We start from the raw sequence: 16430 nt of genomic DNA on the forward strand, positions 1-16430 counted from the left end.
TTAATACAGTGGTTTGAAGTGCTGCAGGTGGTAACTCCTAAACACCAAATCACATTGTTTTGCTATGTAGCATATTAGAATGATAGGACATTCTGTAACATAAATATCCTATTAACTAATCTTTGTGCCTTAAGTTACAGGCATTTGACTCTTGGGTCTGAAAAAGGCACCAACCCCTGCTAAATCTTGAGCATTAACATCAGTTAAAGCCTTGTCTTTGGACCCAGAGAAGGTGACAATCAAAATGAACTGTGTTTGTGAGACACAAAGCCAGAAATTAAAACGTTAAATCCCTCTAGGCCCAAGGACTGTTGCAAAAGAAGTGGGTGCATGAGATTGTAAGCACTGATTTTGAGGGATAAGATTAGTTCAGACTTTTTCTATAAATTAAATATTTATATCAAAATCACACTGTTGCAAGGCCAGCATCTGGGCCCATGTGTTGGAATAACAGGGTTTTTTTGGAGCATTGATCTGCTCTGTAATAGAAAATTGGAAAAGGTTATAAAAAAGTTTATGGAAACCTTACGTTATGGTCAAACTGATTAAAATTAGATAGATTTGTTTATAAGTTTTTATTAAAATTAGATTGTAAATTTTTATTAAAATACACATGAATCTACCTCTAAATAAAGGCATGGATATAACTATAAATATAGCTAGATCATGATATATATAGGCAAGATGCTAATACACAAAAATATGATGCATATGCATAAATGTATACACATCACTTAAATGAACATATTGATATTTAAATGTGGGGTATACACTTGCAATCTATTATACATATAAGCCATTTTTAATTTGATTTTGTTAAAATTGAAGCACCCACTACAAATGACCTCTCTCAGCTCAGAGTAGGTCTCAACTTCCTCCAATTCTGGAGACCCTAGCACAGCATTTCCCTGCCTTGATATATTCCATAGCCCCTTTTCGTTTACTGTGCCTGGAATCATATAAGGTTTCAAAAATAGTGATTTCAAAAATAAAACTCTAAATTAACATCAGTAACCATGTGCAATCAATGGAAGATTTTAAACAATATGCATGCTTAGAATCAGAGGGACTGCAGCAGACACTAGGCATGTTTCAGGTCTTCCTAGGCAGCTTTCTTTCCTGAGACCTGCCAAGCAGACGCTCTGCTCAGGGAGATGCACAGCTTCCCACATCCCTGCACCTGACTGTTGCTCCAAGCTTGGATACAGTTGATTGATCAAAGACAAAATATATGATGTTTCTTCTTGTGAATATAAATTAAGAGATGAAGAGCTGTACTTAGTGTTTACTGGGTTCTGAACTCTTAAAATCGGGTAGGTTTGAAATGCACGTGTTGGTAGTCACACTGAGTTTTGAGGCAAGAATCTTCATATGGTTAAAGCTCACCAGTGAATGCGACATTTAGACCCTGAGATTCTGATAGATAATATTAAAGGAAATTTAAAACTAAGAACAATAATTAACATCTGTTCATTTATTTACACACTCATTTATTAATTTGTGTATTAAACAATATTAATAACATATTTTGTGCCAGTCTCCCTTCTGGTTACTCAAGATGTATCAATAACCACACCAAACAAAAAAACTCCTTATCTGTGTATTATTTACATTTTAATGGAAGCAGAAGAACATAGATAGTAACAAGTTAAATGAGGGTGCAGGATTGGGATTGGAGGCTGACACAGGTGACAATGTTTAGATGATCACAGCAGCCCTGTTTAGAAAGCTTCATGGATCTAAGACATGCAGAAAGTGGCGGTGACCTTTACTGAGTGCACTTTCTATTTATAAAGCAGGGACTATTACTTTCCCATTCTACAAGTGAAGAAACAGAGGAACTTCCCACATTCACTTCATTTTGCTTTGTTTTAATTTCTAAAATCTTACCAGGGGTTCATTTTAGTGAGTTCTTAAGCCCAGGATTTTCTGTTGCTTTTGGTATTTGTTGTTTAGTGTTATGCTTTCCCTAAGGAGAGAGGCTGTAACTCACCTTCAACCTCATTATCTGTATGACCTCCTCTTTGGTCTATTTCATTCTTCTCTAACAAATATTTTAAACATTTACTTATCAGAGTAAATATGAAAATGCAGCTCTAGTTTTCCAAGAAACTTGTATTTATATCTACAATGTTAAGTGTTTCTGATTGCCACATGTTACCATGACTACAAGAAATTATTTTAGTTTGTTAGTTTTGTAGGAACATGGAAATTATTACTTTTTAAGCTTTTGATTCTCAATAGCTTAAAATGTATTACCTCATTTGAAAATAAACTACACATTTTAAAAATGCAAACTATTTCGTTAACTTAGCTATAGTTGTCTCGTTTTAGGTTTTATGGAATACTTCAGCCAGTAAAAAACAAACAAATTTAAATTGTATGTGCTTCCCCTCAAAAAAAAAATAAATTAGGTATATATTTGAATAAAAGTATGCCAGAATGTTTAAGGCACATGTGAAAAAAAACATAAATTTCCTGTTCCAGTCTCATTCGCCAAATACATGAAAAGTAGACGCAATCTTGAATTTCTTTCACCTGAATGGGGCCTCAAGAACTTCAATCCATAGTCACCACGTGGGCAAATTAACTGAATATTTCTGAATGTCCCATGTTGTGCCAGGCACTGTTCTCCTGTTGTAGCCCATTCACATCAGCCAGGAAGCGTAAGACATTATTGCAATTTTGGAGAACATGTTTTTCTGCCCTTGCTTTGCAAGAGTCCAAATAATGAAGAGGGATTTTCACAAAATAACTTCACTGTTCTTAACAACTGAAAAACTTTTTTTTCCAAAAGTTGAGCTCTTACAACAGCATAAAAGAATGTTCACTGTGAAGCAGAGCTGCTCAGCACTTTCCTAGGTCATCCAAGGCAGTTCAGAGCGTTGAGAAGGCTAGGATGGGACAATCGACTCACCCTTCAGTAGTGTTTCTTCCTGTGCTGGATAAAATTAAATGCAGCATTGTTAAGTATCAAGATGGCCCATTGACATTGCCAACATTCTTTGACTTTGTTTGGAAAGGAAATCATTCCAGTCCTATTGCCAGGATCACAGTCCTTCAGCCAATTCTGTCTGATACAATTGTGTGTGGGGGAAGAGTAACATTCATCTCTCTTGAACTAAAAATTCTGGTGCATGAATATGTTTCTCTAATCCTAGCTTGGTGTCTTAAATTCAATATCATATCAATGTCTACTTACTATTCCACAATGACTCTTATATCCCACTGCATCAATGCCTGGGAAGGAATGTTCCAATTTCTGTCAACTCCTTGGAAGACTCTTGGATATGTTCCTAGTTGTCTGGTCAACAATCCCCCCAAAATCCAAATTTACAGTGAACACTTTTTTGTAACAATATGTGTATGAGGTATAAGAGACTAACATTAACTCTGCAACAACTGTTGCATCCCAGGCATCATGCAGTATACAAACACACACACAGATGTATACACACACACACTCTACACTTCTTCAGGGGCATGGTAAATTATATGTGTGTGTGTGTGTGTGTGTGTGATAAACCATCTCACTTAATACTTGTTATTAACACAATACTATGGTGTCAATGTTATATGTAATTTACAAATCAGGGAACATTCTCAGAGTGTTTGAATAGCTACCCTAATTTCACTCCTTTAATAATAAGCAGACTCAATATTTGAACCCATGCCTGATATCAAAGGTAGTAATATTATGACAATCATAATGGCTAACATTTATTGTTTACTATCTATGCTGGGAAGAGTGTTTTACCAGCATTATTTTCACTTAAAAACAACAACAGCCACAGAGGTAGCATTTACTATTATATTATTGCCATTGTGTCTGGAATTGGTGGGTTCTTGTTCTCGCTGACTTCAAGAATGAAGCTGTGGACCCTCATGGTGAGTGTTACAGTTCTTAAAAATGGTGTGTCCAGAGTTTGTTCCTTTTGATGTTCAGACGTGTCTGGAGTTTCTTCCTTCTGGTGGGTTCGTGGTCTCATTGACTTCAGGAATGAAGCTGCAGACCTTCATGGTGAGTGTTACAGTTTATAAAGGCAGCACATCTGGAGTTGTTCATTTCTCCCAGTGGGTTTGTAGTCTTGTTGACTTCAGGAGTGAAGCTGCAGACCTTCGCGGTGTTACAGCTCTTAGAGGTGCTGTGGACCCAAAGAGTGAGCAGCAGCAAGAGTTATTCTGAAGAGCTAAAGAACAAAGTTTCCATAGAGTGGAAGGGGACCCGAGCGGGTTGCCACTGCTGGCTTGGGTGGCCTGCTTTTATTCCCTTATCTGTCCCCACCCACATCCTGCTGATTGGTCCATTTTACAGAGAGCTGATTGGTCCATTTTACAGACAGTTGATTGGTCTGTTTACAAACCTTTAGCTAGACACAGTGCTAATTGGTGTGTTTACAATCCTTTACCTAGACAGAAAAGTTCTCCAAGTCCCCACCCAATAAGCTAGACACAGAGCACTGATTGGTGCATTTACAAACCTTTGTCTAGACACAGAGTGCTGATTGGTGCATTTACAATCCTTTAGCTAGACAGCAAAGTTCTCCAGGTCGCCACCCAATTAGCTAGACACAGAGCACTGATTGGTGCATTTAAAATCCTTTAGCTAGACAGAAAAGTTCTCCAAGTCCCCAACCAACCCAGAAGCCCAGCCGGCTTCACCTCTCAATCCCCCCTCCAAACAGGACACCCCAACTGCTGTTGGGAATTTGACCAATGACCGCTCTAGCTACTTTCTGCTGGATATGGGGGAAGAAGGGACCATGAAGTTGTAGTGTCTTCCAGAGGAGAACTCTTTAGGCCAGTGGAAGGGCCAGTGGGTCGGTCCAGGGGTCCTCAGTAAAAGTTGTTAGTTGAACTCATTTGGGGTTCCATTTGTAAGACCATCTGTAGCTTGATGGCCTCGATTCTAGAGGAAACAAATTTGACAAGCAGGTTAAAAATACAGGGCCCAAAGGTGAGTAACAGCAAGATGGCTGCCACGGGACATAGAAAGGGGAGAAGCCATGTTGCCCAACTCCAGAGGTTGGTATAAGAGTTTGAAAGGCGTTGTCTGATTTCAGAAGCCTTTCCTGTAAATGCCAGGCAGCATCTCATACTATCCCTGAATGGTTAGTGTAAAAATAACACTGTTCCCCTAAGAAGGTGCAGAATCCTCCTTTCTCAGCAGTGAGGAGGTCTAGGCCTCAGTGGTTTTGGAGAGTCACTGCTCCCAAAAAGTCTATTTGGGATTGTAGAGTAAGACAGATTTCGTTATTTCTTGCAAACTATCTGAGAAATCTTTTGAGAGTGTGTGGTGGTAGTAACATCATGAAGTAGATAGACTGGCTATTCCAGTTCCTGTAGCAGTAGCCATTCCTAACCCTATAAGTAGCGATATTAGTTGTATGGCTCTGCACTGATGGACTTGAGCTTTGAGGGGTACTGATAAGGTCTGATTTCCTGGGGCAGTGTTAATGTTGGGACTTAGACTAAGGAGCAGGTGCCTGTCCAGTTAGTGGGGAGGCAGATATAGGTCGATGTTCCACATAAGAATATACCTTGGCTGGGTAGACAGAATTGGTTGTGTATGTTAAAAAGGTGTGTGAATTTGTTGTTTTCATTTTCCCATACTCCTAGAGTACTTGCCAAGGTAGCTCCAGTGAGTGGCTGGAAAGGGGTGTTGGGAGCAAACTGAGTGGCTCCCTGTGTTCTATTTTCCCACTGGAGAAAAAACCTTTTTGTATCTACTAAGAAACAATCGAGAGAGCAATTGAAAGAGGGGATGGGAAGGCATTCATTAGTGGTAGGGACACTGCTGCAGGGGGTCCAGGGGTGAATGGTCATGCAAGGAGTATGTTTGTCATTACAAAACTTGGACTGTTTGTTAAGCAGGGAGGAGGTGATGATTTTTTGGGGCCCTGAGAAGCAGACAAACCATCTGAATGGAGCTGTTTGGGTGACTCAGAAGTTACTATGATCAGTTGGGGCTTGAAGTTGTGGGGTTTAATTACACTGATGGAATAGTAGGTGCCCCGGGGGCAGGCCTGATAACAGGTTGCATTGGATGCATAAAGGGGCTTGGAAAGTTAAGATGGTATTCATAATTACAGGGCTGTGTATGGGCTTTTCCTTACTGGTGTAAATAGATGAGTTTGGAAATCTAGGAATGTAAAAGTTGGATTGCACGTCCTGTTAGCGTATTCTTGGTCCTATCAGAGATGGGGAAGTTGTCTAATGATTGCATGTTTAGAAGTCAGAAAGGGTCTTTTCTTTCATAATGAAAGTGGTAGGTTAAGTTGGTAAAGACCCAGTTTTTTGTGGGAATGGGAGTGGCAATGTAAGCCAAGGTTGATAGAGAGATACAAAGCCAACAGTCATTTACCAGGGAAGGATTGGACTGGTTTAACAGAGAGTGGGTTAAGTTGAGAGTCTTGTAGAGGAGCTACAAGACTAATTAGGAGCTAGTGGAAGGGGAGGGATGATTGTATGAGGTATCCAAGAAAGCAGGAGGGATACATAGGCAAAGAGTAAATAGGACGGTAAAGAGAGTGCTCTGGAAGACGAGATCATTTTATCCAGTCTGAGTTAAAGGTAGGAGTGAATGGCTGTCAAAAGGAAGGAAGATAGAAAGAAGGTTGATGTGATTAGAATTTTCATCCTGGCAGGAGCTATGGTATATATTCCTATTGCAAAGAGTATGGTTATTATACTGCTTAATAATATGATGAAATAGTAAAAGGATTCCATTAAAGGGGCAAGGAAAGGTGTTAAAGATAAAGATTATGTAGGTTTTCACTTATCTTTCTTAAGGAAGAAGGGTTTTTTTCCTAAGGATCAGTAGTAGGAGCCTTTTTAGTCTGGGATGTTTCCTTCTGAAATAGATGCAAGTCCTCCAATGGTTCACCGTTGGAGGCTGGTCTGGCTGATCTTGGGCTGACGGCCCAAGCTGACGGCCCCACAGGTTCCTCAGGGGGTGTCCAAAGTTTAACTTGGGTGTAGTGAATCCAAGATTCCACTCCTGCCATCTTACCTGCAGTGGAGGTAGGGATGATTACTGAGTATGGTCCTTCCCACAAAGAGTCCATAGATGGGCAGGTAGAGGGGAGAGATTTGACCAACACCAGATCTCCTGGTTGAAACAACTCTATTCCCTTTTCCCTGTGAGAACCTTCAGGTGGGTTTTTAAGGTTTTGTTGATATTTTGCCAAAGAAGTTACATCTTGACCAAGTTGGCCATTTATTGATCAAGTAGGAGGTCATTTGTGAGAAAAGGTCGTCCATACAGCATTTCATATGGACTGAGCCCCATTTTGTGAGGAGAATTCCAGATTCTCAACAAGGCCATGGGCAAAAGAGTAGGCCATGGGAGATGAGTTTCTTGTGTTAGTTTCCTTAAGTGACTCTTCAGTGTTTCATTTGCCTTCTCAACCTTCCCTGAGGATTGTGGCCTCCAGGTGCAGTGAAGGTGATATTGTATCCCTAGCACTCTGGAAATTCCCTGAGTTACTGTGGCTTTAAAAGCCAGACCATTGTCACCTGTAAGTTTTGGGGAAGCCCAAATCTAGGAATTATTTCATGAATTAGGACTTTAATCACTTCCTGAGCCTTCTCTGTCTTGCAGGTGAAAGCCTCTATCCAATTTGTAAAGGTATCAACACAGACCGACAAGTATTGAAATCCCTTTGACTTAGGCATGTGGGTGAAGTCTAACTGCCAGTCCTCTGGGCCTTACAATGAACCAAGGGATTATTCTTTTGGCACACCTCACAGGCTTTGGCTACCTGTTGGATGGTTCAGAGGAGATGTGGCCCTGTAAATAGGGATTTGGCCATTTGATGAGTGTTTTCAATGCCCATATGAAAAGTTTTGTGGAGGGTTTTAAGTATTTTCCACTAGCTGGGTTTGGGTATAAGTACCTTTCCTTCTTCTATCATTAACCACCCCAAGGGGAGAAAACTATGCCCCCGTGAAGGTCCCCATTGTGTTTCAGTCGGGGAATACTGGGGCTTAATCTCTTGGAGGGGGTAGTTCCATACCAAGTGTCCTCCCATAGGTATTTCTAATGGGAGGTTCTCCCTGGCAGCAATTTTGGCCTCATCATCTTCCCGATGGTTTCCTTCCACCTTTTCTCCTTCACCTTTCTGATGGCTTTGGCAGTGTAAGACTGCCACCTCCTTGGGTTTTTGCACTGTGTGCAATAACTCCATAATTTCCTTGTGGTATTTAATGGGGGTTCCCCCAGAGGTTAGGAATTCCCTTTCTTTCCGTATTGCAGCATGGGCATGTAGGATTAGATAAGCATACTTGCTATCTGTATGCACATTTATTCTTTTTCCCTTTCCCAGTTCTAAGGCTCGGGTAAGTGCCACCAGTTCTGCTAACTGGGCACTGGTCCCTGGGGGAAGAGGTTTACTTTCAAGTATGGTTACATCACTAACTATGGCATAACCTGCTCTTCGTATCCCATTCTCCACAAATAAACTTCCATTGGTATATAGATTACGGTTAGGATTAGCTAAGGAGATTTCTAAGAGATCATCTTGGGCAGCATAAATCTGGACTATAATTTGTTGGCAGTCATGCTCGATTGGTTCCCCATCCTCTGGGAGAAAAGTGGCAGGGTTGATGGCCACACACATATGTATTTGGAGCACTGGTCCCTCAAAGAGTAGCACCTGGTATCTAAGTAGGGGGTTGTCTAATAGCCATAAACTTCCTTTGGCAGCTAGTATGCCATTTACATCATGAGTAGTCCAGACAGTGAGATCCTTTCCTTGTATTATTTTGATAGCCTCTGACACTAAGATGGCCACCGCTGCAACTACCCATAAACAGTGAGGCTGGCCTTTTGCTACTACCTCAATTTCCTTACTTAGGTATGCCACTGGTTGTGGGGTTGTCCCCTGAGTCTGAGTAAGGGCTCCAAGAGCTATCCCTGCTCTCTCTGTGATGTATAAAGAGAAGTTTTGTCTGGTCGGAAGGCTTAAAGCTGGAGCTTGTACTAGGGTCTGCTTTAAGGTTTTGAAGTCTGTTTCTGCCCTTGGTTCCCATTCTACTAGATGAGTATTTGCCCTCTGGGTCTCCTTGACTAGACAATAGAGGGGCCTGGCTATCTCGCTGTATCTGGGGATCCATAGTCAGCAAAAGCCAGTGATTCCAAGGAACCCTCACAACTGTTTTAATTTCTAAGGGAGAGGATAAGCCAGTATAGGCTGTATTAGTTCCCTCATCCCTCTGGCTAAGATTAGGCCTAGATATTTGACCTGCTGTAGGCAAAGCTAGGCCTTTGACCTAGACACTTTGTATCCTTGATTAGCTAGAAAGTTCAAGAGATCTAGAGTAGCCTGCTGGTACAAGGCTTCTGAACTGGTAGCCAAAAGTAAATCATCCACATACTGAAGGACCAGAGTGCCTGGACTTGAGAAGTGGCCTCGATCTTGGGCCAGTGCCTGACCAAACAGGTGAGGGCTATCCATACACCCTTGGGACAAGATTGTCCATGTAATTTGGGACGTGTGGTCTGTGGGATCCTCAAAGGCAAAGAGAAACTAGGAGTCAGAGTGCAGGGGAATACAGAAGAAGGCATCCTTGAGGTCCAGAACAGTGAACCATTCTGCTTCCTCTGGTATTTGAGGGAGCAGGGTATAGGGGTTGGGTACAACTGGATATAGGGAATTACTGCCTCGCTGATGAGTCTAAGATGTTTCACTAGTCTCCACTGACTGTTCAGTTTTTGTACTCCAAGAATTGTGGTGTTGCAGGGACTGCTGCATTTCCTTACTAAGCCTTGAGTTTTTAAGTGTTTAACAATATCCTGTAATCCTTTATGAGCTTCAGGTCTTAAGGGATATTGCCTTTGATAAGGAAAAGTGGTGGGGTCTTTTAGCCTGATTTGGACTGGTTGGGCATTTTTTGCCCTTCCAGATTGCCCTTCCAATGCCCAGACTTCAGGGTTGATTCCCTCTTCAAGAAGAGGACAACAAATGGGTAACTTGTTCCCCATATTCATGTAGATAATACCTCCAGGTTGGCTAATATATCCTTCCCTAATAAGGGTGTGGGACTTTCAGGCATAACAAGAAAGGCATGTGAAAAGAGCAAACTCTCCCAATTACAACTGAGGAGCTGGGAGAAATACCTGGTTACAGGCTGTCCCAGGATTCTTCAGATGGTAACGGACCTTGAGGACAGTCATCCGGGACAGGAGATTAGCACTGAGAAGGTCGTGCCAGTGTCCAGGAGGAAGTCAATTTCCTGGCCCTCAATGGCTAAACATACCCAGGGCTCAGTAAGGGTGATGACATGAGCTGGCACTTGCCCTAGGCAACCTCAGTCCTGTTGTTGGATCATCTGGTTGGGGGCTTCTGACCCAGAGAACCTTTGTCCTCTGGGGCAGTGCACCTTCCAGTGATTGCCTCAGCATAGTGGACATGGATGAGGGGGTGGCTCATTTCTCATTGGACAAGCTTTTTTTAAGTGTCCTTGTAAACCACACTAATAACAAGCCCTACCGTGTGATTGGCCTGCTCCATTTTCTGTCCTCTCTGAACAACCAAGGTTTGTTTGTCCGAGGGCCATGACTAAGGCTGGGGCATTTCTCTGATCTCACTTTTCCTTTTGGGCCTGTTCCTCTTGATCCCTATTATGGAACACCAAGGTTACCAGGTTTAATAATGCCTCCAGATTTTGTTCAGGTCCCAGGGCTTACTTTTGGAGGTTTCTCCTGATATCTGCAGCTGATTGGGTAATAAACTTATCTTTTAGAATCAATTGACCCTTGAGTGATTCGGGTGACAGGGGAGTATATTTTCTTACGGCATCCCATAGCCACTCGAGGAAGGCAGAAGGATTTTCTTCCTTTCCCTGAGTTACGGTGGACATCACTGAATAATTCATGGGCTTTTTCCTAATTCTCCTTAGTCCTTCTAGAACACTGGTCTACAGATGTTTATGACTCCAGTCCTTATGATCTGATTCAAGGTCCCAGTGGGAATCCATACTGGGGACGGCTTGCTGACCTGTAGGGAATTTGCCCCTTTCTTTGGCTGTCATTCTATCATTTACTTGACTAAGATACGAGGTATCTCCAAACTCTCAGGCTGCAGCCAAAGCCACATTCTTTTCATTAAAGAAACAACACCTACCCAATAACCCGCAATTGCCCCTGGACCCTGCTGATCAGAATAGTTGCACTCACCGATGCAGCAGTAGAAACACTAGTTTTCCTCCCAGACCACAAGGAGGACTGAGGTCAGATTTAGTGGTCCTTACTGACACATTCTCAAAAACCTGCACCTTTGCCTGTCCTCCTAGACCACAAAGAGGACCAAGAAAAACCAGATTTAGTGGCCCTTACCAACACATTCTCAAAAACCTGTTAGAGTCCTGAGCATTCTCCTGTTAGTATTGGGACCTTACCCATGTCCTATAAAGATGTTATGCTCCAAAAATGAAGTTTAGGGCCATACCCTGAGGGAGGGAAGTGATCTCCAGGGTTGGGAGAGTGACAGCTTTTGTCCTCACTTATATGAATACGAAGGATACAATTTCTGAGGCTCCCCATATCCTAGCTTCAGGAATAGCTTTTGTTAGGCCTGCTAGTCTGAGGGGTCCTAAAATTCCAGATAGTCCCCCCTATGATGGGGCTTTGGGCAAAAATTATGTCTTTCTGATTGATGAGCCTGGGTGCCTAAAGAAGGTAACAGAGTCCTGGAGTTTATACTAGAAGTCATTCTTACAGGAAAAACTGGAAAAGCACAAGAGACAGGGAGTTGTTTTTAGAAACAGGACTAGCCTTGGAGAAGAGAGGTGAGAGGAAGTTTTTCTGACAGGCATTAAGACCCAGGAGACAAGGGTCAGGATAGATAAGATAGATTGGTGAGTTTTGCTTGGGCGACATGACTTTGAGAGTTCCACTCATGGCCTCAGGGTCAACTAACTTGTTGTCGGGACTCCAGAGCTGAATGCCTTTCCTCTCTGATGACCCTTAGTTCAGCCCAGAAGTAGAGGAAAAGTGGAAGCTGGTTCCAGGCAAACCAATACTCCCAACTCCAAAAAGTCGAGAGTTGTTAGAAAGCCCTTTCCCAGAAAGCCTGACACCCGTGTCTTTTGTCCGGTAGCCTAAAGACTTGCTTTTGACTGGCCAACAGGTGCCCAGTATTTAGCCCCTGAATTCTAAGGAAAAATAGGACAGAATAGCAAGTGAGAGGGGTCTGATGGCACTCACCACTTGGTGATAGGTGATAGTCTCACCACTTGGCAATAGGCAATGGTCCCTTCGTGGTCACCAAAATATGTCTGGAATTGGTGGGCTTTTGGTCTCGCTGACTTCAAGAATGAAGCCGCGGACCCTCGCAGTGAGTGTTACAGTTCTTAAAGATGGTGTGTCTGGAGTTTGTTCCTTCTGATGTTCAGACATGTCCAGACTTTCTTCCTTCTGGTGGGTTCGTGGTCTCACTGACTTCAGGAGTGAAGCTGCAGACCTTCACAGTGAGTGTTACAGTTTATAAAGGTGGTACGTCTGGACTTGTTCATTCCTCGTGGTGTGTTCGTGGTCTCGCTGATTTCAGGAGTGAAGCTGCAGACCTTCACAGAGTTACAGCTTATAAAGGTGGCATGGGCCCAAAGAGTGAGCAGCAGCAAGATTTATTCCAAAGAGTGAAAGAACAAGCTTCCACAGAGTGGAAGGGGACCCAAACGGGTTGCCAGTGCTGGCTCAGGTGGCCTGCTTTTATTCTCTTATCTGGCCCCACCCACATCCTGCTGATTGGTCCATTTTACAGGGAGCTGATTGGTCCATTTTACAGAGAGCTGATTGGTCCATTTTACAGAGAGCTAATTGGTGTGTTTACAAACCTTTAGCTAGACACAGAGTTGTGATTGGTGCATTTACAATCCTTTAGCTAGACAGAAAAGTTCTCCAAGTCCCCACCTGATTAGTTAGACACAGAGCACTGATTGGTGCATTTACAAACATTTAGCTAGACATGCAGTGCTGATTGGTGCGTTTACAATCTTTAGATAGACAGAAAAGTTCTCCAAGTCCCCACCTGATTAGCTAGACATAGAGTGCTGATTGGTGCATTTACAAACCTTTAGCTAGAAACAGAGTGCTGATTGGTGTATTTACAATCATTTAGCTAGACAGAAAATTTCTCCAAGTCCCCATCTGACCTAGAAGCCCAGCCAGCTTCACCTCTCACCATCATTTGATAGATGAAAAAAGAGCCCAAGAAACAAAGAGTTCTAAGAAAGTGAAGGCAGAGACCAGCCGGGAAACCTCATGTAAATAGTTCATTCTTGTTGTATAGGACTCCCACTACATAACACTCAGCTTCTGTGTTCCTAAACTCAATCTATACCAATTTGTTTCTAATTGTGTGGGTTTGAGGAGAACCCTTGACAGCATTCCTTGAAACATTCACATTCTTTCCCTAAATCTTTGCAGAAAATAAAGCATAAATAATAAGTGACTAAGATTTGTCATGGTATATTTAGAGGGAAATAAATAATTTCTGTCATGCATGTCCATGTGAAGAGACCACCAAACAGGCTTTGTGTGAACAATAAAGCTTTTTAATCACCTGGGTGCAGGTGGGCTGAGTCCAAAAAGAGTCAGTGAAGGGAGATAGGGGTGGGGCCGTTTTATAGGATTTGGGTAGATAGTGGAAAATTACAGTCAAAAGGGGTTGTTTTCTGGCAGGCAGGGGCAGGGGTCACAAGGTGCTCAGTTGGGGAGCTTCCGAGCCAGGAGAAGGAATTTCACAAGGTAATGTCATCAGTCAAGGCAGGAACCAGCCATTTTCACTTCTTTTGTGAATCTTCACTTGCTTCAGGCCATCTGGATGTATATGTGCAGGCTTGGGCTCAGAGGTCTGATATTCCTGTCTTCTTATATTAATAAGAAAAATAACATAAAATAGTATTGAAGTGTTGGGGCAGTGAAAATTTTTGGGGGGTGGTATGGAGAGATAATGGGTGATGTTTCTCAGGGCTGCTTAGAGTGGAATTAGGGGTGATGTGGGAACCTAGAGTAGGAGAGCTTAAGCTGAAGGAAGATTTTGTGCTAAGCGGTGATATTGTGGGGTTGTTAGAAGGAAGATTTGTGATATAGAATGATTGGTGATGGCCTGGATGCAGTTTTGTATGAATTGAGAAACTAAATGGAAGACACAAGGTCTGAATAAGAGAAGGAATAAAGCAGGTATTAAAGAACTGAGAATTGGAAGGACCCAGGACATCCAATTAGAGAGTGACCTAAGGGGGTTCAGCATAATTACTTGCTTGGTTGGTGAGTTTTGGGGCTCTACCCTTGAGTTTTTTTATGTTGTCATACACCAGGCCAGATTGATTTAGGTAAAAACACTTTTCATTTAAAAATATAGAGTCTCCTTTTTTTTAGCAGTGAGTAAGTCGAGGCCTCGGCGATTTTGGAGGAAAGAGAAATGCAAAGCCAGCAATTGTTTGTTAAAGAAGGATTAGAAACAGCTAGGACAGAGTGAGCGAGATTGATAGTGTGGTGGAGATAGCTGGGTGGCATAAGAATGGGAGTGAGAATAAGAGTGAGTATAAAAGTAAAGAATAGGACTTCATCAGGGTGAAAGTATTGGAGTGTACTTCCTGTCAGCAAAGATTATCTATCCACTTTAAGAGAGAATTAAGGGTGGTGGTTTGAGGTAAAACCAGGAGATATCAGTTATGATGGTTTGAAGGAAAGGTGTAAACCAGCAGTGTAAACAAAGGTAAGGTATTTATGAGTAGTTGAGAATGGTGAATAGGAGTATGACTAGACAGAAGATAGTAAGGATGACAAGTTTTTGGGGTGCAGTTCAAGTTTGGTTGGTGTCTGGACTTAGACTGGGCCTAATAAAAAGGTGCCTCCATACAGGAGCTCAAATGAGCTGTACCCTGTAGCATCCCAAGAACAGACTCTAATTCAGAGAAGGACAAGAGGTAAAAGTACTGTCCAGTCCTTTTTAAGTTGGAGGCTGAGCTTGGCGAGGTGTGTCTTTAAAAGACTATTAGTCCATTTTACCTTTCCTGAAGATTAAGGACAGTAAGGGTTATGAAGTTTCCACTGAATACCAAGAGCCTGAGAAACTGCTTGGGTGATTTGACTAGTAAAGGACGGTCTGTTATCAGATTTCATAGAGGTGGGAAGGCCAAACCAAGGAATTATGTCTGACAGAAGGAAGAAATGACCACGGTGGCCTTCTCAGACCCTGTGGGAAAGGCCTCTACCCATCCAGTGAAAGTGTCTACCCAGACCAAGAGGTATTTTAGTTTCCTGACTTGGGGCATGTGAATAAAGTCAATTTGCCAGTCCTGGGCAGGGGCAAATTCTCAAGGTTGATGTGTAGGGAAGGGAGGGTGTCTGAACAATCCCTGAGGAGTAGTAGAATAGCAGATGAAACACTGAGAAGTGATTTCCTTGAGGATAGATTTTTACAATGGAAAGGAAAAGAGAGGTTTTAAGAGGTGGGCTAGCAGAATGTAACCCTCATGGAAGAGGTTATGAAATGATGACAGAATACAATGGGTCTGTGAGGCTGGAAGGAGTTATATTCCTTGGTCCAAGAACCATTTGCCTTGTGTGGGAAGAGATTGATAGGTGGAAGTTTCAGTGGGAAAGCAGGTGGGAATGACCCATGAGAAGGAGAAAAATTGGCCATAAGGGAGAGAAGTTGGAACGCTAGCTGCTTCTTTAGCTACATGATTAGCATAAGCATTGCCCTGAGCGATGGGATCTGATGCCTTTTGGTGGCCCTTGCAGTGAATGACTCCAGCTTCCTTTGGAAGTAAAGCAGCCTTGAGAAGAGTTTTTATTAAAGAGGCATTAATGATGGAGGACCCTTGCATAGTGATGAGACCTCTTTCAGCCTATATAACAGCATGGTGGTGCAGGATATGGAAGGCATATTTTGAGTCAGTATAAATAATGACACATAGTCCCTTTGCAAGAGTGAAGGCTCGAGTTAAGGCAATGAGTTTGGCTTGCTGAGAGGTAGTGGAGGGAGGCAGAGCAGTAGCCTCAATCATAGATGTGGAAGATACTATAGCATAGCCTGCCTTTGCTGGTGAGTGACAATTAGGCCTGGTGGAACTGCCATCAATAAGCCAAGTGTGATCAGTGTGAGGAACAGGAGAGAAGGAAATATGGGGAAATGGAGAGAATGTCATCTGGATCAGAGAGATACAGTCATGGGGGTCATGTGTGGTATCCAGAATAATGTGGGAGACCAGATTGAAGTCTGGGCCAGGAACAATGGTAATTGTGGGAGACTCAACAAAGAGTGAGTATAGCTGAAGGAGCTGGGGAGCAGAAAGTGTATGCATCAGGTGTGAGGAAGAAAATAGATTTTGGAAGTTATAAGAACTGTAGAGAGTGAGTTGAGCATAGTTTGTGATTTTGAGGGCCTCTAAAAGTATTAGGATGGTGGCAGCCACCA

The sequence above is a fragment of the Gorilla gorilla genome, chromosome 7, assembly GCF_029281585.2.
Source record: "Gorilla gorilla gorilla isolate KB3781 chromosome 7, NHGRI_mGorGor1-v2.1_pri, whole genome shotgun sequence".
In the NCBI taxonomy this organism is placed as follows: Eukaryota; Metazoa; Chordata; class Mammalia; order Primates; family Hominidae; genus Gorilla; species Gorilla gorilla.